The 28,000-nt window shown below is 38.1% G+C and overlaps 1 long non-coding RNA gene across 6 annotated transcripts in view; it reads left to right on the forward strand.

Moving 5' to 3' along the window:
- Positions 1 to 2,664: 2,664 nt before the first annotated feature.
- LOC147350395 (uncharacterized) overlaps positions 2,665 to 28,000 on the forward strand; it is a 108,798-nt gene continuing 83,462 nt past the window's right edge. For 2 of the 6 annotated variants that reach the window (XR_015148815.1, XR_015148814.1), the window contains exons 1-2: positions 2,665 to 2,908; positions 13,789 to 13,877. This is a non-coding gene — a long non-coding RNA (uncharacterized LOC147350395). The remainder of the gene's footprint in view (positions 2,909 to 13,788; positions 13,878 to 28,000) is intronic. The other 4 variants (XR_015148817.1, XR_015148813.1, XR_015148812.1 and 1 more) reach the window with 4 other exon arrangements.

Consider the following 28,000-nt stretch of genomic DNA (forward strand, 5'->3'; position numbering starts at 1 on the left):
GAGTGAGTTGCCTTTTCCTTCTCCAGGGGATCTTCCCAACCCAAGGATTGAACTCATGGCTCCTGAGTTGCAGGCAAATTCTTTACTGCTGGATCACTGGGGAAGCCCCTTCCAAATCTGATTGTATCTTGTCCCCTCAACTTCAACCAGGTCTAATTTTTCTCTGCACTCGTCCTTTTTCTCTACCTTTCACAAGAATCCATCTGCAGAAGAAAATATCCACAAATCTAATCCATCCCACTGAGAATTTGCTTTAGAAGCTGAAAAAAAAAAAATAGTGTAGACAATTATCTCTGTTCACCAACTTGTTTCTTTCTTGTTTATGTGTGAAAGCAAAGTATACTTCACGAGCATACAATCTTAAACTAGTGAAATCTGTTTCCATCATGGGACCTTTTAGTCCCTGTTTTGCCCTTGTTAACATCTTCCTTCTTAATGCTTCCTCCTCTTCCCTCAAGTTGGATAAATTCAATCAAAGCCTACTGTGACGGAAGAATCTGCCATGTACATCACCTCTGCATCAGAGAATGGCAACAGTTTAAAGTAGCTGGATATTTGTGCTGAATAACCCAGTGCACTTTTAGAGTTTGCAAATTGTTTTAGATTCTTGGACTTTAAAAAATTCTTGTAGTCCTTTGAAGTAGGTATTCATAACCTCATTACGCAGATAAGTTAAAGCATGAACAATTCAGTGCACTCATCCTAGTCACAAAGCTCATAGGTGGAAGAACCTAGGTTTGAGTATATGTCTTGCTAAAATTCTTTGTTAGAACATAAGTGCCTTTGAAAATACCTGAAGCCTTAGTCTAAGTTAGAACCGTCTTGATGTGAGAGAATTTCAGGCAGATCAGGTTTGGAGAAAAGGAAAAATAAAACCTTTCTGGAATCTATACTTGGATATATTGTATTTAATTTGATTGTTATAAATGTATCTTTACAAATATCCAAATATAATTATCTGATATAAGGTAATGAATAAAGGATTCAGATACTCCATGGATAAAAGGCTCTCTGTGGGTTGTCTGCTTGGAAAAGACTCCTCAAATCTGAGCTTTTAGCTTGCAAGTCATATTGAAGCTTACTATGTTTCTTAATGTACAAAAAATCTTTCTCCTAATCTAACCTTGTTTTTTCCTCTCCCTTTTTTCCCTCTACTGTTGCTATTTGTCTCCCTATCTACCTTTATTTTATTTTCAAACACTCCTCATGCTTAGCTTTTCATGGAAATGATGAAAACCTCATTCGCTTGTTTTTTTCACTCTGCTGCTGCACAGCAGTTGCTACAGAAAATAATTCAGGAAATGTGTCCTTTTCAGCACTTGTAGTGTGAACTGAATGTTCGTGTTCCTCCAAAATTTTTATGTTGAAGCCCTAGACCCCAGTGTGGTATTTGGAGGTGAAGGCAATGGCACCCCACTCCAGTATTCTTGCCTGGAAAATCCCATGGACAGAGGAGCCCGGTAGGCTGCAGTCCATGGGGTCGCTAAGAGTTGAACCCGACTGAGCGGCTTCACTTTCACATTTCTCTTTCATGCATTGGAGAAGGAAATGGCAACCCACTCCAGTGTTCTTGCCTGGAGAATCCTAGGGATAGGGGAGCCTGGTGGGCTGCCATCTATGGGGTCACACAGAGTTGGACACGACTGAAGAGACTTAGCAGCAGCAGCAATGAGAAATTTAGGAGGAGGCGATGGCACCCCACTCCAGTACTTTTGCTTGGAAAATCCCATGGATGGAGGAGCCTGGTAGGCTGCAGTCCATGGGGTCGCAAAGAGTCGGACACGACTGAGCGACTTCCCTTTCTTTAGGAGGGCACTGACTTCATGATGGAATGCGTGTTTGCTTAAGAAGAACAGCGACCAGAGCTTGTTTGCCCTCTGCCACGTGAGGACACAGTGAGAAGGTGGATCTCTGTACATCATCAGGTTCTGGACCCTCACCCAAACCACACTGGCCAGCACCTTGATCTTGGACCTCCAGGAGAAATAAATCTCCGTTGTTTAAGCTGTTCAGCTACGGTGTCCTGTGGCAGCAGCCCAAGGCAACTAACACAGTGTGGTTTGTAGTTTTTTCTGTGTGCATGTGTGACAACCCTAGTAAATACTTTTCAGAAATTCCTGTATTAAGTGACACTTTCTCTCCATATATCCTTACAGACTTCAACTCACCCAGGCTAAGTTTGCAATGGCACTTTGAACATTGTAGAACAGATTTCACATACTAAGATGCTATTTATCAGATTATTATTCCAATCATAACAGTATTATTAAGGACTTTTAAAGTAATTCCTATGTCTCTTGATTTATGGTAACCATACCAAATAATCTCTATATACACCATTTTATTTAAATGCCTTTGATAATTCTAAGGGGTCAATACTATTATATCTTGATTTTATAGATGATAAATCTGATTTGGAAAGAAGTTTCTTACTTATTTCATGTATAATATTCAGTGAATGTGAAAGGGACAGAGTGAAGGGACAAAGTAGGTGATTAAATAGTTAATCATACTACAAGACTGTCAGTAGAAAAAATATGGGAGACCCCTGTAAGTTAATGATTACTCAAGAAAGCAGGTTTGCTTAACCACAAAACCAAACAGGCTTGCTTAGCAACAAAACCATACTGCAGAAGCACGAGGCATGCCCCCGGACAACAAAACAATGGTGGCATGAGACTCACATCCTGCCCAACGAACCCAGTGAGTTAATGATCCCTAGGCCATGCTCTCTGCACGTATAAAAAATAGTCATTTGTGTACCTAGCTTGACTATTTAGGAATAAGAAAACTCCTCTGCTCAACCTGGAGGAAGAGCTGAGGAGAGAAGCATGACATTGACTCAAGAAACACAAAGAAGTTCTTCTCCTCCTCCCCGCTTGTCCTTTGATTTTAAAACCGTAGCCTGGTAAGTTCTTGGAGCACAGCATCTCTCACCCTCCAGCTTGTAAGCCTCAAAAGCCTCCTATTCTAATTAATCACTTTTTATCTATCACTTTGCCTCTCACTGAATTCTTTTCTGCACTGAGACATGAAGGACTATGGTACTGGAACTCTCCAGAGCCCCTCTAAACAACACCAATGGTTTCAGATGCAGGATTTGAAATACTCAGACTCCACTGGAAAGTTTGTTAGTTCACTTATAGATAACCAGTGGTGTGGAACTTAGCAACTTACCCCTAGAAAATAGCATCCTCAAGAATTAATTTATTACCGTAAAAGATCCTAGTATCCAGCCTGAACTAGGAAATATTTCTTTAAGTCTGTGTCACTTTAACATGCTGCATTTCAGTTATGTTTTCTACTAAATTGCCCCAAACATGATTTAGATAGTTGAAGATTTTATGTTGAGTCCATAAACCAAAGCAAAGCCTAGCAGTAGCCTCAATGATAATCATAGGGACAGGAACATTTGCAGTGGAAAATCTAGAATTATCATGTGGGCCCTGAGTGGAGGAGAGCTTGATTTGCTTACCTGAGGTTGGTTCTCACACTAGAAAAGGAAGTCTTACCTGCTCAGGCATTTGGCAGAAAGCCCAATGAAACTGCTTTTGTTTTGGTGAGAGCAACTGATCTGTGAGGAATGTTTGAATACAGAAGAGATAAATAGGACATTTTCCAAGGTCCAGGGAGCTGTAGGAACCCACAAGGACAGAATTTTTGGAATAAGCATGCAGAGCCTACGCAGTTGGATACTTGGTGTGGATGACTGAAATTTAATTTATAGGCTCTTTCAGGTTCTAAATGGAATCATTGAATACTATTTTTTTCAAGATTGGGATGAGGATATAAAAATATATTGAACTGGACACTGTTTACTATTCTTTCTTTGTGTTATCTCTAATGCTGCAATGCTAAAATAAAATAGTAAGAAAAAGTAATAATAGCTTCTAGGTAATGAATATCTCTACTAGATCAGGCATAGATTTAGACTTTTTATATTTTATCTAATGCACTCCTTACAGAAACCCAGATTTCTATGCTCATTTTATTTATCCAAGAAGTAGCATAGGCTCGGAGAGGACAATTTCTAAAGATCACAGAATTATAGACCATAGAGTTGAGATTTGGACTTGCATTTGCTTGCTCTTAAGCCAATCCAAGGACAGAAACATTTGGTGGTAACTAATATATTATATTCCCTATTTCTGCATAGAGTTCAACCCTTGTAGACATAATGGTTTTCTCAATGGACCAATTAACTTCCTTTATTGGAGTCAATTTTCTGATTTGCTTTAGTCCTAGGAGTAATCTATGGGTCACTTTTATCACCTATTGTAATCATAGCACTTTTACCACCATTTTGCTGTAAGTCTGGGAGATCATATGTGCCTGTCTGCTAAGTTGCTTCAGTCGCGTCCAACTCTTAGTGACCCCATAGACTGTAGCCTACCAGGCTCCCCTGTCCATGGGATACTCCAGGCAAGAATACAGAACTGGGTTGCCGTACACTCCTCCAGGGGATCTTCCTGACCCAGGGATTGAACCTGTGTCTTTTATGTCTCCTGCATCGGTGGGTGGGTTCTTTATCATTAACACCACCTGGGAAACCCCTGGAAGGTAATATACCTCCCTTATTCAAACTTTAACTGGTTATAATGTTTTCATTCGCAAGACAGAATTTATGTTCATTATCAGTCCAAATATCTGATTGCAAGTATGCAAATGAACAATTTTATAAATGTGTTTCTATTCCATCATGTTCTTGTGAGCTAGGTTCTGTGTTTGGTGGTTGAGAAATACTTAAATTTATTTTCAGAACATCTCAAAGATCAAAATGAATGTCAAATTTCTCTTTATTGCATGAACTCTTTTTTAAAAATTTTTAATTGGAGGATAATTGCTTTACAATGTTATATTTGTTTCTGCAGTACAACAATGCGAATCAGTCATAACTGTATAAATATATCTCCTCCCTCTTGAGCCTCCCTCCCACCCCTCTCAGTTATCAAAGAGTGCCAAGCTGGGCTCCCTGTGTTATACCGCGGCTTCCCACTAGCTATCTGTTTTATACGCAGTAATGCATGTATGTCTGTGCTACTTTCTCAATTCGTCCCACCTCTCCTGCCCCCAATGTGTCCATACGTCTGTTCTCTATGTCTGCATCTCCGTGTATGAACTCTTTAAATCATATTTGATCAAAGCTCTTATATTTTAGGTTTTGGTGTCTGATTTCATTTACATACAATTTGACACTGCTTCAAACTCACTTAAATATATGTACATTGAAGTGAAACCACTGGTATTTGTGAGAGTGCTTTGTTGGGTTAGCCTATTCAAAACCGCTCAGCCCTGAGAGATAGAATTTCAGTCTAAGTAAGTTAGCTCCACTCGATTTATGAGTCCCAAATCCTAGTCTTTGGCAAAATTCCCTTGGATGGGAACTCAGTACCAACTCTTGCCCATAAAGCAGATAAATGAGGCTTCTGTTTGGAATATATAATATATCTAAAGTAATGCTCCTTAAACATTTTCATCTTTGGGGTTGTGGTCCAGGGTTTGTGGTTACTGCTAAAAACACTGCCATTAAACCTTCTGGAGCAGCAGACACAAGAATGTGTCCTTTTCCCATCTTTTTATGGACCAAAAGTAATTTCACCTGGTGTTTAAAAAAGCAGCAATATTCCAATCAAGTAAAGGAGAACACAGAGTAATATCTACTGTTGATTGATGAATCCTAGAATCAAATCTGATATTTGCCTTCATATCCACCAGTTAAAGAAACTAAGGATGTTGCAAAATGCAGAAGAATATGTAAGAGAAAATTAATATGCCCTAATCTATAGTAATCCATGTTTATTACTTTTTGTTAATAATCAGTATCTGAAGAAGGAGACATAACTGCTTATTTGTGATGGAAGGCCTTTACCAGACCTGCCCGTGAAAAACTCCTTTGGTAAACATAAATAGAGCATTCTCGGGTCTTGAGGTATAGGTAACAGGAGATTGGCTGGTGCTGGCATGGCAAATGTTTTAAGCCTCGGAGCCTGGGTATGCAGCCTGGGTAGCATGCTACGTAGTAAATCTAATGCCTTTTAAGTTATTTCTGGATGTTGATATAAAGGAGAACAATGCTGTACTCATCTAACCTTGAGGACAGCCTCCTTCCATGATGGCAAGACCACTGGTATCAGAGTGTTCCCATGAGAACACAAAGGAAGCAGTGGGGCTCATGCCTACTTACTTCAATCTTTGCCTTCTGTTCATTCTTTGTACTCCTTATTAGCTACTTTTGGAGTAAACAAAAGTAAAACAATATTGAATTGAGTCCAAGTCATCATTCTTACCCACCACCAAATCATAAGCAGACTTTGAAATGTGACCAACTTTCCTTAAAATGTACAGATTGTTGCATGAGCTAACAAATGTCTTGAAGCCCAAATGATTTAACTTTTAAGAAAAAGATAAATTTATAAATATGATGATATAAAAAGAAAGAAGCATGTATTCTTTAGGAAAGAAATAAAGTATTTGCTCCCTAACTCTGAAATCCAGATATTCTGTTATACACTGCTTTAATTTATCCAACTTTAGGGTGCATATAATGTGGACAAGTAGTAGGAAAAAGATTTTAAAGCTTGATAATTTATACATGAAATACATTGTACAAATAAGAACAATAAAAGTAAAAGCTATGAGTAAATGTAGTATAAATTTAAGAGCATTTTTTTTCAAGCCCATGGAGAATTACTTGAGAAATGTACAAGTAGCTCTTAAAAGGTGGAAAGTGTGTAGGAAAATATCATTTTTCACAATAACAAAATCTATGTTTTTATATGGCTTTGAAGTGGCCAAGGTGCTGAAAATAAGAGTTTCCAAAAATATCTTGGCTATTCTTTTGTCCCAGCTGAATTCCAGTTGACAATTTACCTATAAAACCATTATCCACTATAGCAGGCTGCTCCAACTGTGTTCTTCTGGGTATATTTTTCATTTACCTGAGGCTTCAATATCATATCATATAATTGTATTAATTAGGATCCTCATGGTTGCAAGAGACAGCAACTTAATTCATATTGTGTGAAGCCAAAAGATATATGTATTTGAAACCAAATATGTATTTGAAAAGTCAATAGCTCCAGCTGCTCAAACACTTCATGTTTGTGGACTACTTGCTGGAATGGGGAAAGGATATGTTTGTTACTGGCTATTATTTATGTTGTAGAATGGGGTTTAGAGTCAAGCAGACATGGGTTCAAATCCCAATTCTCTCACATAGTACCTTTGGGATCTTGGTACATAACTAAACTCTGAGCTTCTGTTTTTTTTTTTTTTTCATGTATGAAATTGATTTGAAGTCGCTCAGTCATGTCCAATTCTTTGCGACCCCATGGACTGTATCCCACCAGGCTTCTCTGTCCATGGGATTCTCCAGGCAAGAATACTGGAGCAGGTAGCCATGCCCTCCTCCAGGGGATCTTCCCTACCCAAGGATCGAACCTGGGTCTTCTGCATTGCAGGCAGATTCTCTACTGTCTAAGCCACCAGGGAAGACCCCTTCTCTTTTGGGGACCCTATAAGCTTCTGGAAAAGGCCAGGGCAGATAGAAGAGCTTGTGTGGAAGCCATCTGAGCAGTATACTGGGTAAGGCACAGAAGTATTCCAGAGCATCTTGCTCTGTGGGTTGGAGAATCTTCAAATCACCTGATGTCAAAAATATAGCAGGAATGAAGAAAATGGAGCAATGATAATTAAGGATGTAAGTAGAAAATACTTCTGCTCTCATCTACTGAAATTAAGAGTAACATCAGTTCTGCTTTGTGACAGCTCAGTAAGTCCTGCTGTCTCTTAATCCATAGTCAGTGGTAAAATAATTCTTATATCACAAGCACTGTGAGTATATATCAAAACATGTTTAGAGACACTTAAAGATTTCAACTGAATTTTTAAAATTTGGACAGGTATTTTCAAGTTTGTGAGTTACTGAAAGAGGATGGTGAATTTAAAGTTAAAATATACACACATGAGGTAAATAATACCATGATCATAGGCCACAGATTTAGATCTATGTCATGGAAATTGGACATGTAGAATTTATTTAGGAACTCTCAAAGCCTGAAGCAGAGACACATACAAGGCCCAGGTCTATAGGAAGAAAAGGAACAAAGAGGATTCTTGAGTCTGATCATATACCAAGGAAAGTTCTTAGTTCAACTTTTCAGGACCTGATCTTACTCAGGGTCACTCAAGAAGAAAATTGCATATATACATGGGACTTTTTCCCTCTAGTGAAAGTCTAAAAGCAATTCACCTTTCACAGTATGCAAAAGCAAGAGAGTATATTATGCGAGAAAATGTTATATTGCTTCAGGGAAATGCAGCTCTTGACACATAGCCAATATGTGTTTTAATTTTATTTTCTAATTGATAGCTGTTTTGTTTCCTAGTAGTCTGATGAATTAAAAGCTATTAACTGCTTTTCTTATTAAATTTTAAAATTTTTCTTATTTTAATATTGTCTGTTGCAAAGTCAGGTCCAGATTAATAAACAAAATACAGTATAAGAAGAAAAATCAACAACAAAAGGGCTTACTGGTAAAGCATTCAGGTTCTTCAGGCTTTGAGGAAATGTTGGATCCATCACTTATTTGTCTTTGGTCTTCTCATTTATGAGGTTGACTAATTCATTTTAATGATTTCAGTAGTTAAGTCCACGCAAAGGAAGAAAGGCATGCTTTTCAGAGATGCTACTTCTCTATCTCAGTTGTCTATTGCTCTGTAAAAAAAAAAAAAAGCCATGGTGGCTCAGATGGTAAAGAACATGCCAGTGCAGGAGACATAAGAGACACGGATTCGATCCCCGGGTCAGGAATATCCCCTGAAGAAGGGAACGGCAACCCACTCTGGTGGGCTATAGACCATGGAGTCGCAGAGTCGGACATGACTAAGTGACTAACACTTCATTTCACTTTAAACTCAGTGGCTTAAAACGATGACAGGTCTTGTTTGGAACTGCTCAGGTTACTGCAATCAGACAGCAGCTAAGCCTGGAATGTCTGTGTGGTTCCTCCCATGTCTGATGAGTGGCAGGGAGGGACATCTGAATGGCGAGGACCTCTCTTTCTCCACATGGACTCGCCATGTGACTAGATTAGGCTCCTGTGCATGATGGTCAGACTTGTCACAAACTATCCCAGATTCTAGAGGAGGTGAAATACATTCCATCTCTCAGTGCGAGGGGTGCCAGGAATGTGTGGCCGTCACATCTACCCTTAGATGTTTGTAATCAAGATGGTGTCTTTTACCTCTTCTTTTTTTTTTCCTTTATTTTCCTCAAAGCATGTCATTTATACTCTGTCTTCAATGAATACAGAGATTTCAGAGAGAGTCGCCTTTTTCCTTGGAGCATGCCAGAAATTTGGCATTTCTAGAGGGCCTCTGGGAGGCCATAAGCCTGATTTCAACCCTGAGCTGAGGGTCGGCAAATGAAGGTCAGCAAATCAAGGGATGGTCCAACCTGTGAGGTTGCTTGAAGGTGGTGAGGGCAAGCTGGTGCAAAAGAGCCCCACGTTTGGGCAGGATCCAGTCTAAGGATCCAGCCTTTGTCACTCTGGGCCCACTCTTAGCTGGGCCCTGCCAAGTCCACGATGAAGATGTCTAGCAAACAGGCACAGTGTTTACTGCCGACTCTGCTTGTCAGGACAAGGCAACAGGCAGTTCTGTTCTTCCCTCCCCACACCCACAGTGCAACACATCCCTGGATAATGATAGGCTTCATCTTTATTAAGTAAATCACATTGGCATTACAGCCCCACCATAAACTCCTTGACCTTGCCAAATTGGCAAAAGCCAAGCATTATGAGTACTTATTTATGAAGTTTCAACCATTTGCTTAGGGTATTTATTAAATGGCCATATCTGTAGGTATACCCTGATCTTAACCATTGCATAATAAATAATGTGAATTTTCAAAGAGCATCATTGATTTTTTTCTTTTGCCACAGATATGTGGTAACGCTTTCCTTTTTTGTTCTAAGAAGCCAGACAAATAGAAATCTTGGAAATTATGGGTCCAATTAGTCTTCTTGGTAAAAAGCCCATATTGTTTGTAAAATATTGGACCTCCCCCATTATCCAACAATAAGGTTCTAGATTTGGAGTGGCCTTATGACTGTAAAATGCTTATGGAGCATTTTAGTCATTGTTTTGAACAATTTTTAGCCTCATAAGCTTAAGTAAAACCAGTTGTAGTAGAAATTAGGTAATAAAAGGTAATGGAGGGGTTAGGAGGACCTTTCCATATTCTATTGATTAAGTGAATGACCACAGTTTAGGGATCTTTCTGATGCTCCAAAGAAGAGAAAAATAAGGTGGGAGGAATAAACAAATTTCTTCCCTTGTAGTAGAGACAGTAAGTTCCAGCAGAAATAGCCTAAACACAATCACATCCAAGTCCATACCCAATGGTGAAATTAAGGGCAGAGTTTTGGTTGCATAATGTTGTTGACTATTATTTGGTATTGGATTAATAACAATGGAGAATGATAAATACCAAAATGAGTGGTAAGTTTTGATAGAAGCCCTTTAACAAAATATGAGTAGAAGGTGAAGGGGATAGATAGACATGTTAGTTTAAAAAAACTCTCATTCTCTTTCTTCATCTCATCAAAATGTCTTTGTGGCTTTATGAAGTAAATATTTTGTATTTAGAAATTCAGGAATAAGTACCAAGGCCTCATGTAGATGTAGAAATTTTGGAAGAATGAAAGTAGGAATCAAAAAGAAATAAAGCATATTTATTTTTATTTTTTAAAGTTTATTGAAGTATAGTTGATTTACAATGTTGTAGTAATTTCTTCTGTGTTGCAAAGAGATTCAATTATACATATATGTTTTTCATATTCTTTTCCCTTATGATTTATCTAAGGATACTGACTGAGTATAGTTCCCTTTGCTTTATAGAGGATCTTGTTGTTTATCCATTCTATATATAATATTTTGCCTTTGCAAATTCCAAACTTCCACTCTTTCCCTCCCTGTCCCCTCTTTGGCAAATAAAAATCTGTTCTTTATGAGTCTGTCTTTTTTCTGTAGATATGTTGATTTGTACTGTATTTTAGATTTCATGTAAAAGTGATGTTATATAGTATTTTTCTTTCTGACTTATTTTGCTTAGTATGATTATCTCTAGGCCCATCCATGTTGCTGCAAATGGCATTATTTCATTCTTTTCGATGACTGAGTAATATTCCATTTCTTATATGTACCATGTCTTTATCCATTCTTCTGTTAAAGGCTATTTTATAAACAAGAGCCTTATTGGGCTTCTTTGACTTTAGCACCCTTGATGATTGTGGCATCTCCTTGCTTTATTCTTCTTATGTTAGTTACTTAGTCGTGTCTGACTGTTTGCAACCCCATGGACAGTAGCCCGCTAGACTCCTCTGTCCATGTGATTTTCCAGGCAAGAATACTGGAGTGGGTTGCCATTCCCTTTTCCAGGGGATGTTCCCGACCCAGGGATCGAACCCCCAGTCTTCCCACATTGCAGGCATATTCTTTACCATTTGAGCCACTAAGGAAGCTCTATTCTTCTTCTTCTTGTCTTTATATTTTTAACAGAATTTTCCTGTTTTTCTTACTTGTAATTATATATGCATGTATTCATGATGGTCTTTAGTCCTTTTTCTGACTGCATTGTAGGCACTTAAAAAGCAGCAAATACACATCTTCTAGTCCCACTGTAATTTTTCTCCTGCCTGACACAGTGCTCTGAGTTCCTTGGGATTTAGTACAAACTCTTAATTGAAACAGAAGTTGCCATATTCTAAATTAACACCAAGGGTGTGAGCTTATTACTGTTTCATGATGACTACCAAAGGGAAGACAATTACTGGCATCTTATGTGCCACAGGTTATACGTGTGATAACTAAGCAAGGAAATAGATCTGCTTTTGAGCTCAGGTTTCGGTGGAAACTAACTAACTAACTATGGGCATAATTACTTTAGGCCAGGCATCATCACATCACCACTAACACAAGGATAATAAAGTATCTATAAGAGTTGGTGATGGACAGGGAGGCCTGGCATGCTGCAGTCTATGGGGTCACAGAGAGTCAGACATGACTGGGTGACTGAACTGAACTGATCCCATTATGGGGTTACAAGAATTAATTGGAATATTGTGTGTAAGGCATTTAAAGTATCTGACATATATTAATAGTTAGATTCAATAAATGTTATCATCATCATGATTGTACTGTGCCCATACTTTTTTAAGTGCTTCAGTTCTTGAAATTTATAATACTGATGTTAGCCTATTTTTATTTTTTATATTTCTGCTAGTATGATCCTGGACCAAGTAAAAACTTCAAAGAATTTCCCTATTTTGAAGAATTCTCTCATTTTACTTATAGTCATTGGTATGAAGGCTTTTATGAAGCTTAAATTGTGTGCCTGCTCCATCTTTCACATTAAACATATCACCATTTGAAGACACCAACTCTCACAGATTTCAATTTGTAAATAATTGTTTTACTCTCTCTAGTGCACTTTTATCACAGTATCTGCTTGAAATTTTATCAGACTGGATGACATTTCTACTGCCCATTATCCTTTTTTAGGGTTGTTCTTAACCATGCCCAAGCCCCAGGGTCATTTGGTGGTGACATGTTATAAATAATATTATTACCATAATTAAAGGTTGGATCAGAGTAGCTTGGGAGGGAAATGTGCTAACCTTTGGCTTGCAATCAAGCCTGGGTCACTGAGGTCATTAACGCAGTTTACTATAGCTGACCATATACATTTCTTTGAATAGGTGGTAGTTTTCAGAGTAGACATACCTGACACTTAACTGGTGTGATTTGATCTTATTCCAAGTAAATTGGAATATCAAAAATATGATGGGTGATGGTTTACTGTGCCCTTCTATTGTATTTTTATGCAGATGCTTCAAACTTCCAAACCAAATCTTGTCAGTATGTAATGTAAAATGTTTACTTATTGAAGATATAACAAAATATGATCATAATGAAATTTATTGTTTAGTTACTTGGCAACATATTATCTTGTGCCATCAGTGGATAAGATGATGACCATGAATCTGACTATCTTTCTAGCATTTCTCTCTCTTGCCTCAGTAGCAGCTCATTTGCTATAGCTCAGGATGAAACAATTAGAGCCAGAATGATCTAGGGGTTGGATATGAATGCTGGTCTCTGTAATTTTGCAGAGTTCTCCAGGGAAATCTGGGACCCTACCACTGTCCTTCCCTGCTCCCTCTGGAAACTACAGAGGAGCTCTCTCTCTTTCTTCTCTTCTTTTGTGTTAGGTATCTTCTCGATAGGAATAGAGATCATCGCCTTAAAAAAATAGGAAGCTTAAAATAAAAAGTGCTCTTACACTCCTAAAGCCTAATTGCAAAATTTTCATTCACTTTGCATTTTATATCCTTTTTCTTTTATTTTCCTACTGATTCAAAGTTAAAAAGAATAGAATCCTGTAATGAGCACTCGTTTGCATACAGAATGAATCAAAGTTTGTTTTTGCATTCTCTGAGTAACATATTTGAAATGGCCAAGATGGAGGAATATTTGCCAGGCTCTGAAAGAATTTCAGTGGCAGAGCACGTGTTTACAGTGGCAACATAATCGAGAGCCTGTCTGAGGCCCTCCTGGGAATCATCATGTTCAGAGCTGCTTTTGGCAGCCTGACCTCACTGGCTAGGTTTGACCATCTTTAAATAAGGGCATTGGAGATTTCATTTGTTCAAGTAAAGAAATATTCTTAAAATAAAAGTGTATATACATGTATGGAGAATATATCATGTATTTATTCAATTTTAGGTGAGCTGGGGAGGCCTGGCATGCTGTGACTCATGGGGTTGCAAAGAGTCAGACACGACTGAGCGACTGAACTGAACTGAACTGAACTGGTATATATATATTCTCATAACAGTTAATGTTCCTTCACTGACAGTTTATAATGCAATATTATACTGTACATTGTGGATATTATAGATAGCATAAAATTTAACCATTAATAATAAAACATCTATGGTATTTATTCTTGGCTTCACCACTTAGATCATCAACATTTATAAGAACTGCACACAATACTTCTGTAATAGGTTTAAGGTAGAACTGTAATGATTTCAATACTTACTTATCAAAGAAATTGAAAATTCCCATGTAATTCCTTCCTATTCAGATCTGGATTTGAATGAAAGGAACAAAAAAAGATATAATTCGGAGCTTTGAAAATAATTTTAGAAGATTATTAGAGCAAAGTATTATAATGTCATTGATCAAAAAATTGTTAACTTGTTACACAATTAAAGTTGATATATTTTAGCAATCATATCAATTAATATGCTCTAAAATTAAAAGACGCTTACTCCTTGGAAGAAAAGTCATGACCAACCTAGATAGCATATTGAAAAGCAGAGACATTACTTTGCCAACAAAGGTCCGTCTAGTCAAAGCTATGGTTTTTCCAGTAGTCATGTATGGATGTGAGAGTTGGACTATAAAGAAAGCTGAGCATTGAAGAATTGATGCTTTTGAACTCTGGTGTTGGAGGAGACTCTTGAGAGTCCCTTGGACTGCAAGGAGATCCAACCAGTCCATTCTGAAGGAGATCAGCCCTGGGATTTCTTTGGAAGGAATGATGCTAAAGCTGAAACTCCAGTACTTTGGCCACCTCATGCAAAGAGTTGACTCATTGGAAAAGACTCTGATGCTGGGAGGGATTGTGGGCAGGAGGAGAAGGGGACGACAGAGGATGAGATGGCTGGATGGCATCACTGACTCGATGGATGTGAGTCTCAGTGAACTCCGGGAGCTGGTGATGGACAGGGAGGCCTGGCATGCTGCGATTCATGGGGTCACAAAGAGTCGGATACGACTGAGTGACTGAACTGAACTGAATTGAACTAAAAATTAAAGAAAATGAAGATAAAATTGAATTACTTTAATATCTTATTTAGATTTTATTTATATTTGTCCTTAAGACAATTTATTTCAAGTCCAGGAAATATTCTATTTTTTGGCTCTGTCAATTAAGATCAGTCCCCCAATAGATCTTGCTTGTAAAGACCAACATTTCCAATGTGGCATCTGGATCAGCTTGCAAATCATTAATAAAGTAACACAGTGTGAGATGACCCAATAAAACTATATCTTCAGTTCATATTTCAATTCATGCAGGCTATCTGATGACACATTACCAAATTATAATACATTTCTCTCATGAGAATCTAGCTGCGTGTCAATCTGATTTTGAAAAAAAGATCAAAGCTGCCCAGTCAAATTAATTCTGACTTGACATACTTGTCTTTCACTATTGAATTTTGACCTCTTAACACTCGATGTCTTTATTGCTTTTCATTGCTCCTCAGGTTGTACACGAATGGATTGTATTTTACTGAGGAAACTCTTCATATCTATACCAGCTGAATATTTGAAATGTGAAAGAGATTTGGTATTTCTGCATGGCCCCCTAGTACACTGTTCTCTTTGTGTCTCATACATCCTTTTGTTCTGGCAAAGAACAGGACAGTGAGAGTTGGGACATAGAAGGGATTCGGGGATGCCTTTTGCTGACTTTTCAATAGCTGGAGTTTGTAAAAGATCACAGATCAGAAAGGATTTAAAACACTATTGCACCTGAGCTTCCAACTTCTTGAACAATGTGACAAGAATTTGAGATGCCCTTCCAAATGTGCCTGGCTTAAGTTACAAAAAACATTAATAGCTTTGACCTCTTCAACTATTACATGAAGAAAAGGCTCCACTCACTTAAGGGTCACCCTATTGTAATCTCTATCTTTGAAGTGAGTCACGTACTAATTTCCTCTCAGGAAAGTTTAAAGCAAAATATGTTTAGTCAGAAGGATTACTTTTTACTTTAAGAACCCCAAACAGCTGAGATTTGAATGTGATGAAAAGATAGCAAATTAATGCTTTAATTTGAAAAATCTGTGCTAAGTGCTGAACTAAATTACTACCAATCCACAGAGCCTTCATTTACTTTCCTATATTTATGTAAATAGGCATTCTGTTAGTAAATTCTGTTAGTAAACTGAATGAAAGTGAATAAAATGAAATTGAGTATCTGTCCAAATCACATGGGACAGTAACTGACAGTCATAAAATTAGAGATCGCTACTATGATTAAACAGGCCTATGTAGATCCTTGATTCTATGTGATCGACAAAAACCTTGTTATACTCACCACTGGTGCATTAAAATCTAGGGATATTTGACATGAGAGTATCTCAGGGTTGTTCACTGTGATACCAGGATTTATCAATAGAAGTGCCCTGGAGTTCTAACTGTTCTTTGCTAAACAGACCCTAGCCCTGAATCATTCCTCTGGTTGTCTTCTAGGCCCTTTTCATTAAATATTAAGTGATGATTATAATGAAACATTTATTAAATCTTTACCCCCTTAAAAAGTTTGGTTGAGCCTGTAAAATTTAGCCCCAGCTGCTATCTGAGAAAGCTTAAAACTGACAAAATCATTTCTAAGGCTATTCTGCTAAGTCACTTGAGTCGCATCCAACTCCTAGCGACCCCATGGACTGCAGCCTACTACTTCATCCATGGGATTTTCCAGGCAAGAGTAATGGAGTGGGATGCCATTGCCTTCTCCGATTCTTCCTCTACTGTATATAAATCTAAAATCAGAGTGTAACTTCCATGGTATTTCATAGTTAAATTGCAGTGTTTTTTGTTTTTTTTTCTTTGTTGTTGTATACTATCATGGTACAACTTGCAGCGGATAGAGTGGTAGATATAATGAAATGTGGTAGCTCCTATTTTAAGATTTTATCCATCAAATTCATAGGACACATAAAAGCTAGAAAAGCTAACATTTTGCAATCTTTCTATCAGTGAAGATCCATGACTTCATTCCAGTCTCTGAGTATAAATAAGAAATCCTTCTTACATTTCTCCATTTTCAGGTTCTGGGCTGGTAACATTGCTGTAATAATTTTTATTAATATGTGTGTGTGTTTAGTGTCTGGTAAAACTCTTAATGGATTGTTCTCAGTGGGGATAGTGGAATAGCAGTCAGCTGTTTATTATTGCTATTATTATTATTACTACCAGGAGCCCTCAGATGGTAAAGAATCTGCCTTCAGTGCAGGAGACCTGAGTTCAATCCCTGGGTCAGGAAGATTCTTTAGAGGGGGGAATGGATACCTACTCCAGTATTCTTGTCTGGAGATTTTCCTTGACAGAGGAGCCTGGCAGACTATAGTCCACAACTATAGTAGTGTCTAAAGAGTCAGACACGACTGAGTAACCAAGCACTATTTCTGTTGTTGTTGTTCAGTTGCTAAGTTGTGTCCTAGTGAGCCTAACCAAGAAGACATTCATTTAGACAGACTGACCTCATTGATTCGCTCAATATTGAATTCAAATCAGTGGTAAGGCAGGTTTTCCAGAGAAGCCAAGAAACATCTTGGGCAAAATACTGAGACTCTAAATTTCGGAACTTGAGCTATTTAGCTAACCGGGATTGTGTTTACCTAACTGATTGCTTTTCTTCCCATATGAATACCTGGATGCATGCTAGCATAATCCTTAGTACTTGACACATTCTGTGTTCTTCGCACAGTGTTTAATTCTATGGGCCATCATGCTCAACCAGATAACACTGGAATTTCTTAGAAAAGTGGATTTAAACATTTTTGACCACAGCGTTAATACAGTCTGTTCTCTATATATTGATAATTCTATAATACGTATGCACACACATGACTGAAAGTTCCACACAACTGAAGTGAGAACATCAGGAACAATAATTACTGTTAAGACTTTTTGCCTGTGTTTTACTCTAATATGTTTTATTCTGTTGTCTTCTACCCCTATGCCATTTTTAATGTTAACTTCTACTTTTTTTCTTTTATGTATGTAAAGATTTATGTATCACTTGATAGATTTTTAAAAAAGAATACATATAAACACATTGTGAAGCATAGCAATGAAATTCACTTCACTGCTCCCACATAGAATATTACAAGCATAATGAAAGCCCTCTGTGTTCTTCTTGTTATCTACCCCCGCCTTGTACATAGAGATTAATACTCTCCTGAGTTTCTTTTCATTGCACCCTTGCTTTTCAGATTTTCTTTTCAGATTTATCACAGAAATTTGTATTCTCAAACAACAAATTTAGTTTTGTTTGATTATAATTTGATATTCTTCCTTGAGTTGTTTTTTATTCTAGTAAACATTACATTTCAAAGATCAACCCACATTCATTCATTATTCAATAAACATTTATTGAATGTAGACTGTATGCCAGCTCCTCTGTCATGTGCTTGGTGTACATCACACAAACTAGATAAGGATTCCTACTCTCATAGAGCTTATGTTCTACTGGGAGGAGACAGGCAATAAACAATAGATGTAACAGATATGTAAGTGACATCATATGTTAGAAGGTAAGACCTGATAAGGAAACATAGAATAGGATTAGAAGAATCCAGAGTGCTGAGGTAAAGGTAGATGGCAGTCTTTAAAGGGTTGTTCATGAAAGGCCTTGTTGAGAAGGATGCAGTTGAGCAAAACAACCAGCCAACTAACCCATGAATGAGTAGTTGTAATTTATTTACTTTCACTGCTGTATAATATTCAGTGGTTTAGACATACCACTTAATTCTTCTTTGTGTAATTATGATATTATAAACTTTCTTGCATTATTTCCTGAGACATGTGCAAGAGTTTCTCTAGAAGTAGAATTTCTACAAGAGTGTACAATGTTTAACTTAAAATAGGCAATTTATTTTCCAGTGGTTAATCAAATTAGTTTCCCACCAGCTATGTATAAGATTTTCTATCATTCACATTTGGCTAACATTCAAAATTATCAGACTTTAAAATTTTGCCATAAAATTATCTTTTTTTGCATCGGATTTATATTGAAGTGAATACTTTTAATATAAATATTGGCCTTCCTTGTATCTCTTCTGTTCATGAGTTTTGCCTGTTTTTCTGCCAGGTTATTTTTGTTTTTTCCCATTGGCTTATAGAATCCAGATGATTGTCTCATCTCAAGATTTTTAATATAAGTTTATCTTTTTCAAATAAGGTAATACAAGTTCTGAGAATTAGGGCATGGGCATATCTTTTTGAATGCTGCCATTCAACCCACTAGAGGAGGTCTTGGTGAAGTCCTTGTACCCCAGCATAAATTTCAGGTCAGTGTTTTCCTTTTGTTCTGTACAAACCCCCCCCTAATCTGAAACTGATGACATCTTGTTGTGTAATTTTATGCCCCTCCCCTTTGCTTTAACTTGCATCATTCCTCCTCTTTCTAATTGTTTCTGCATGGATAACTTGATCAATATCCAGTTTCTCAATCTCTTCTTGACATCTCTACTATCTCACCTCCTCCTCATTTGAGCCAATCCACACCTATGTCTATCCTGGGGCCTCATTATGGTTCCAAGTCTGTTTTTTAACTTCTTTACCTTTAATCGTCATCTTTAAATTCAACATGTCAAGATGTATTTCCAGATCTTATATTCACTTACCTTACCCGACACGTGTTCTTTAACAACATTGAGACCTAGAGCCTCATTTTTATCCCACTTATAAGCCCCCTGCAGTGCTCTGTGATTGCTCTCTGGTAGTGGTAGCAGAAGGATTCATATTCCATCAGCTTAACCATTTATTTGCCAGTATTCTCAATTCTCTCTCTTTTTTCTGTATCCAGCTTTTAAAAAGATATTTTTCAGAAACAATCATGGCATCTCTGGTAGAGTAATTGTTAATAGTATACACCAACTTTCAAACTCCTTTTTTTCAATGGACTACCAAAATCAGAAAGCCATTTAAATCACATTGGAGTCTTCATGTGATGCTCTGAACAGAGAAAGTGTAGAATAAGGGTTGACATTTCACAGTTAGCTTGTTGTTTAATAACTTTTGCAAGCCAACCTTACGTTTTGGGAAATGGAAAAGAAAATAGCAGCATTATCCATTAGAAGATAGCCTAAAAAAGGAACTGCTGCTTTCTCACCCTTTTACCTGACCACCCCCAAACCTAAATAAATTACAACAAAATAAACATAAATCTTACCCTTATGGGCCTCCAGGCTGATTGCAGAGAGAGAGAAAGAAGAGATCATGAAAAGTGTCAGTAGTGTCTCAGAACTGAAAGGGCATAAATGTAGTTTAGGAGAATAAGTATCCCCGAAGAGACACTAAACTGAAACCTAAGTGATGGTAAGAACTGGGTCAACAAAGAGTAGAAAGAAGAGAGTCGGAGAAACATACCCGAAGGCCAGATTATCAGGAGCTTCTGGTCTCAAATTAGATTACTTTGTGAAGCCTTCAGTGATTTCCCATGTCTAAGTCAAATCTTTCTTCCTTCAGTTCAGTTCAGTCGCTCAGTAGTGTCCGACTCTTCGTGACCCCATGAATCGCGGCATGCCAGGCCTCCCTGTCTATCACCAACTCCCGGAGTTCACTCAGACTCACATCCATCGAGTCAGTGATGCCATCCAGCCATCTCATCCTCTGTCGTCCCCTTCTCCTCCTGCCCACAATCCCTCCCAGCATCAGAGTCTTTTCCAATGAGTCAACTCTTTGTATGAAGTGGCCAAAGTATTGGAGTTTCAGCTTTAGCATCATTCCTACCAAAGAAATCCCAGGGCTGATCTCCTTCAGAATGGACTGGTTGGATCTCCTTGCAGTCCAAGGGACTCTCAAGAGTCTTCTCCAACACCACAGTTCAAAAGCATCAATTCTTCGGCACTCAGCCTTCTTCACAGTCCAACTCTCACATCCATACATGACCACAGGAAAAACCATAGCCTTGACTAGACGAACCTTTGTTGGCAAAGTAATGTCTCTGCTTTTGAATATGCTATCTGGGTTGGTCATAACTTTCCTTCCAAGGAGTAAGCGTCTTTTAATTTCATGGCTGCAATCACCATCTGCAGTGATTTTGGAGCCCCCAAAAAATAAAGTCTGACACTGTTTCTACTGTTTCCCCATCTATTTCCAATGAAGTGATGACACCAGATGCCATGATCTTCGTTTTCTGAATATTGAGCTTTAAGCCAACTTTTTCACTCTCCACTTTCACATTCATCAAGAGGCTTTTTAGTTCCTCTTCACTTTCTGCCATAAGGGTGGTGTCATCTGCATATCTGAGGTTACTGATATTTCTCCTGGCAATCTTGATTCCAGCTTGTGTTTCTTCCAGTCCAGGGTTTCTCATGATGTACTCTGCCTATAAGTTAAATAAGCAGGGTGACAATATACAGCCTTGACGTACTCCTTTTCCTATTTGGAACCAGTCTGTTGTTCCATGTCCAGTTCTAACTGTTGCTTCCTGGCGTGCATACAAATTTCTCAAGAGGCAGATCAGGTGGTCTGGTATTCCAATCTCTTTCAGAATTTCCCACAGCTTATTGTGATCCACACAGTCAAAGGCTTTGGCATAGTCAATAAAGCAGAAATAGATGTTTTTCTGGAACTCTCTTGCTTTTTCCATGATCCAGCGGATGTTGGCAATTTGATCTCTGGTTCCTCTGCCTTTTCTAAAACCAGTTTGAACATCAGGAAGTTCATAGTTCACGTATTGCTGGAGCCTGGCTTGGAGAATTTTGAGCATTACTTTACTAGCATGTGAGATGAGTGCAATTGTGTGGTAGTTTGAGCATTCTTTGGCATTGCCTTTCTTAGGGATTGGAATGAAAACTGACCTTTTCCAGTCCTGTGGTCACTGCTGAGTTTTCCAAATTTGCTGGCATATTGAGTGCAGCACTTTCACAGCATCATCTTTCAGGATTTGAAAGAGCTCAACTGGAATTCCATCACCTCCATTAGCTTTGTTTGTATTGATGCTTTCTAAGGCCCACTTGACTTCACATTCCAGGATGTCTGGCTCTAGGTGAGTGATCACACCATCGTGGTTATCTGGGTCGTGAAGATCTTTTTTTGTACAGTTCTTCTGTGTATTCTTGCCACCTCTTCTTAATATCTTCTGCTTCTGTTAGGTCCATACCATTTCTGTCCTTTATTGAGCCCATCTTTGCATGAAATGTTCCCTTGGTATCTCTCATTTTCTTGAAGAGATCTCTAGTCTTTCCCATTCTGTTGTTTTCCTCTATTTCTTTGCATTGATCGCTGAGGAAGGCTTTCTTATCTCTTCTTGCTATTCTTTGGAATTCTGCATTCAGATGCTCATATCTTTCCTTTTCTCCTTTGCTTTTCACTTCTCTTCTTTTCACAGCTATTTGTAAGCCCTCCCCAGACAGCCATTTTGCTTTTTTGTATTTCTTTTCCATGGGGATGGTCTTGATCCCTGTCTCCTGTACAATGTCACGAACCTCATTCCATAGTTCATCAGGCACTCTATCTATCAGATCTAGGCCCTTAAATCTATTCCTCACTTCTACTGTATAATCATAAGGGATTCTATTTAGGTCATACCTGAATGGTCTAGTGGTTTTCCCTACTTTCTTCAATTTAAGTCTGAACTTGGCAATAAGGAGTTCATGATCTGAGCCACAGTCAGCTCCTGGTCTTGTTTTTGCTGACTATATAGAGCTTCTCCATCTTTGGCTACAAAGAATATAATCAATCTGATTCCGGTGTTGACCATCTGGTGATGTCCATGTATAGAGTCTTCTCTTGTGTTGTTGGAAGAGGGTGTTTGTTATGACCAGTGCATTTTCTTGGCAAAACTCTATTAGTCTTTATCCTACTTCATTCCGTATTCCAAGGCCAAATTTGCCTGTTACTCCAGGTGTTTCTTGACTTCCTACTTTTGCATTCTAGTCACCTCCACAAGAATCATCAGTCCTCCTTTTGTAGATTATCTCATCTTAGATTATCTCACAGTGCATAGTATCTGCCTGTTTCCTTGACTTTCTTCCCCAATAACTCTGGAAAGAGTTTGGTGTTTGACTCATCTCCCATAATATCACCATACATAGGCAGGATCTGACATATAATAAAGGCTTAATAAAATTTATCAATTAATTGACAATGAGAGTAAAATATTCAAAGGGCAATAAAAATGGTTGGATACAAATGGCAGCCAGGTGACTTGCTTGCCTTTGTGATGGTCATATTGATGGGACTTATTCAAATCACCTGAATTCAAGGCAACACATATTTATCATAGAATGTGGTTGCTGTAGGCATTGTTGAAATGTCACTTATTCTTCACTCACATGGTATAATGATATTACTCTTATTTATCTGAGGAAATCCCATACAAAATAAATAATATACAGGGTATGTTTGGGCAGACTGAGTACTCAGTCCAATAAAGCAAGACTATTATTTTTATATGTGTGTATTATTAGAAGAACAATATTTTTTTTCTTTCTTTAGTACTCACTGTGTCACTGCATATGTTTCAGGCTCTGTAGCCATGAGAGATTTGGAAATCAGTCCCAAGAACAGCCATTCTCAACAATACTTCAATGTGTCACAGTTAGTTCTGAGGTGGTGGTTTAGTCGCTAAGTCGTGTTTGGCTCTTTCAAATCCATGGACTTTAGCCCACCAGGCTCCTCTGTCCATGGAATTTCCCAGGCAAGAATACTGGAGTGGGCTGCCATTTCCTTCTCCACAGATCTTCTTGACCCAGGGATTGAACCTGTGTCTCCTGCATTTCAGGAAGATCCTTTACCAACTGATCCACCAGGGAAGCTCACCAAAAAATGGTACTAATGTGTTCAGAACTCTTGGAGCTTTACCACAATTTTGTAAGAAAAGGAGGTAGAATGGGAATTTGAATGAAAACAAACCATTAGCATATTACCTCTGGGACTGATAAGTCAAGGTTATTACCCGTTTCAGAGAGATTAAGGCAGTTATAGGCTTAAACAAGAGCCCTTTAGAGGAAAGAGGTTGGGGGAAGGGTACTGGTAAACTCGGTTTTCTTATTTAGATTATATTAATATTTGATGAAAATATTTACTTTGAAGTCACAGCATTAATAGGAATTTCACATCCAAGAGTTAATATCCTATCTATTATTAAAGAAAACCTCATAATTTTTTCTGTAAAGGCACCAGATTTCTAGTTACCTTCAGGGACAAAAAGGTAGACTGGCCCTACTTGATTCACTAAAAAAAGGAAACATCCATCTCTGAAAGGTGATGACTTTTAGACAATGCATCATTTATATCATAGGTGAAATAAAAATAAAATTGCATGTAGGCTTCTTGATATATTTCTTTTTAAAAAATTTAGTTAGCATAGGCAGTCCTAGCGTAATGCTTTCATGCCAGCAAATGTAACTTTGGCTTTAATTATCTTCATTTGTAATAATATCATATAGGGTAATGCTGAGACTGTCACACCAATATATTAATATTTCTATATAATTAAGAGGCAATGGAGTATAATGAACACCAGACTGAGACTTTGAAAATCTGAAATTTTAGTAAGGAGCAGCCACTAAAAATTTTAGATGAGCTACTGTAGGTCTTAAGTATTACAATCCAAAAATGAGAAGAATGAACTAAATCAACCAATCTCAGCTGTGTTCCTCAGAAACCTTTGGGCTCCCTGGTAACCTGAAAAAGACCACTCAGTAGGGAACAGAAAATAATTGACTGCAGTCCACGGGGTTGCAAAGAGTCGGACACAACTGAGTGACTTCACTTTCACATTTGGAGAAGGAAATGGCAACCCACTCCAGTATTCTTGCCTGGAAAATCCCATGGACGGAGAACCTGGTAGACTACAGTCCATGGGGTTGCAAAGAGTCAGACACGACTAAGCGACTTCACTTTCACTTTCCATATGTCTTACTTCCACATTAACTGGAATCTCCACTTTGATCTTCTTAAGTATTGGACTTTCTTTGGAGAACTGGTTTCTCTGTTCATCATTTCTTTTTATTTTTTGAGGAGCGGTTTAGCTATCTTCTAGGGACTTCCCAGGTGACTCAGCAGTAAAGAATCTGCCTGAAACGCAGGAGTCACAGATTCAGTCCCTACATCAGGAAGATACCCTGGAAAAAGAAATAGCAACCTACTCTACTATTCTTACCTGGAAGATGCCATGGACAGAGTAGCTGGCGGGCTACAGTCCATGGGGTTGCAAAAGAGTCAGATACGATTTAGCGACTGAACAACAGCAGCGGCTGACTTCTAAAGGCCCTTGCTACACTAATATTCAACCACTATGTTCTAATCTACTTAGAACTTTCACAAATTCATGTTTTAAATACCTTAAAAATTTAGCTGAAGATGTTTCCAGAATAAGGATTTAAAAAATTTGTCAGGAAAGACCATTTTATGTTATGTTATAAATGCCCCAATCTGGAGTTTATCTTAAAAATAAGAATAAAAATGTTTTACTTATTTTAGAACATATCATGAATATTCATCTGAAAATACATGATATCCTCAGAATAGAGTATGAAAAAGCACAAGAAGTACCTTCACCTTATTCTGAGAATAATTTTCTGAAGGCTAGCTAAAAACATTTATTTTTTAACTAACAGTGTTTGAATATCTAGTATACACTAGCCATGTACTGTTAAAGCTAAGAATGTCTCGCCTGACCTTAAGAATTTAGTCTAGTGGGAAAGACAGACACATGAATGATTAATTGCAAACTGATGAGGTATATGCAGGGGTAGGAGTATGTAGTATATATTTTAAAAGTGTTAAGCTTGGTGATTAAAAGCATAGAATTTGTGTTCAAATTCTACTTCCACTGATCAATAATATTATGTCTTCTAGTTTCATGACTTACTTGAATAATGGCTTCATTTTCTTCATTTGAAAAATGAAGGTGGGAAAAGTAGCCACCTCTTTTTTTGTGCCAATTAAATGTTATAATTAAGGCTTCCCTGGTAGCTCAGTGATAAAGAATCTGCCTGCCAATGCAGGAGACATGGATTTGATCCCTGATCTGGAAAGATCCCACATACCTCGGAGCAACTAAGCCTATGTGCCATAACTACAGAGCCCGTGTGCTAGTGTCCCAAACTGCAGCTACTGAAGCCCGCACACCCTAAAGCCTGTGCTCAGCAACAAGAATAGCCACTGCAATGAGAAGCCCACCCATCACAGCTAGAGGGTAGCCGCTGCTCACCACAACTAGAGAAAAGCCCTCGGAGCAACAAAGACCCAGCACAGCCAAAAATAAGGAAAGAAATAAGTACAATTATTTTTTAAAATGTTATAATCAACATCAAATGCCTAGCATAATGTCTGCATTTTACTCCTAACTTAAATGATAGCTGTTACTATTATACTGCTTGTTAGATTTTTTAATCTGTATGTTGTACACACTAAGTGTTTGGAGACAGTATGCTCTTGTGTGGCTTACAAGTAGAGGTCCTGATGGCTTTTGTCTCAGACTAGTTTTTCAAAGGTCTTGAAGAGTAAATAACCTTGGAAGAATAATCTGGAATGCTGTCTCCTCCTGAAACTAAGTATGGGTGGGTTCACTGTCCACTGAAACAAAGACCCTGGGGCAAAAGTCGGGCGGGCTTGCTGCTTGCTAGAAGAGAAGCAGGTTCCCAAGCTTGGGCTTCCTCTGCTGTAGCACAGCCCCCAGCCTGGGCGGGCATCTCCTGGCCCTCTTTGTGTCACCCTGTGGTCAATGGGGCTTGAGGAGCTGGTACACCTGCTGATGCTTTTATGAATGATATTGTCTTTTGTCTCTGAGTCAGGAGTCTTGTCTTCTTACAGCATCCAGGGGTCAGTGAGCACCTGATCTGTTCGCTTGCAGGAAAGTAAAATCTCCGAGCCTTTACAGTTCTTGGTACTAGAGAGACTGAGGTAGAAATCTTACCCCAACCAGAGGGTCACAGCTTTTAAACCATATTTGCTCTGTTTCCCAACCATTTATTATGAAAAATGGTAAGCATATGCCAAGTTGAATACTCCTATATTCCACCACCTATATTATGCTAATACCAATTTATTATATTGTAGAATTTTTATGAAAATAAAGATTAGCATTTTTACTTTTTGTCACAACTGTACACCTGATGTACATCTGTATGTCACAAACCTTTGAGCCCCATAATTAGAAGTCAGAACACTGAGGCTCAGAAAGGGTGAGGATCTCGCCTAAAGTCCTGTTTCTAGGAATCCTCTCAGCAGCTCAGTCCTCTGACTCCAGATTTCTGGCTTTCAGTAAAAAGTTATGTATTTATTTCACAGGATCAGGGAAGAATTATATTCTCCCCACCTTTCTTGAGTTGAAGCAAAGCATGTTTAAACCTGGAATGGGGCTGAATGTAGAATCTGGCTCATGGTCCAGTTGAATCTCGATTTTCTCTTTTTGAAAATATGTACACCCCACTTAGGAACATCCTGAACTTAGAAGTGGATGTTCCACTGGGATATCCCTACAACTGCTTTAACTGACACCTCCAGAAACACTGCTGTTACTCTGGTAAGTGGATCCCAGAGCCTCTCCAGAATGTTCTGAGGCCACTAGGAGGTGATTTTGCCATCGCCACTAACAGGAGGATGTGTGGGGTTTGCAGATGTTCTAGGATGTGAGGAACGAGATGCCGTCCTGTGTCAGAGAAGACTACTGTGGTCTGAAATGAAACCAGAGTGTGATAATTTATCTATTAATAGTTGTGAATTAAATGGCATTTTTGAACTGGCTTGAGCCCCATCCAAAATCTGTCATTGTTTTATAGGAAACACATTAATTTATAAGTAAACTTTAGGTTGATAATATGTAAGTTGGAGATAAATGATAAGTACATATGAACTTTGACGTTGACATTTATAACTTGAAAAATATGTCATTTTTATTACATTCAAGTGTATCCTGACACACAAGCTAGAAAGACACCTCACTGAGTTACTTGTATCATGTGTTCATTTTGAATCCCAGGATCTTTTTCACAGTTGTCAGGGAGTCCACTCAATGAGACCGTTCTCTCAGGACTATAAAAATGGCCATACGATTGACAGACAATATAAAATTGGCACTTTGCAAAGGTAGCTTTCATATTAGAAAGACTAAAAATATTCATTGACTAAATGAATGAATGCACTGAATTATAGTACAAGAATGGTTACAGAGGAAAGT

This window comes from Bos grunniens, chromosome 20 (genome assembly GCF_055505025.1).
Source record: "Bos grunniens cultivar Pamir isolate PY7600 chromosome 20, Bosgru_T2T1.0, whole genome shotgun sequence".
Taxonomy (NCBI): domain Eukaryota; kingdom Metazoa; phylum Chordata; class Mammalia; order Artiodactyla; family Bovidae; genus Bos; species Bos grunniens.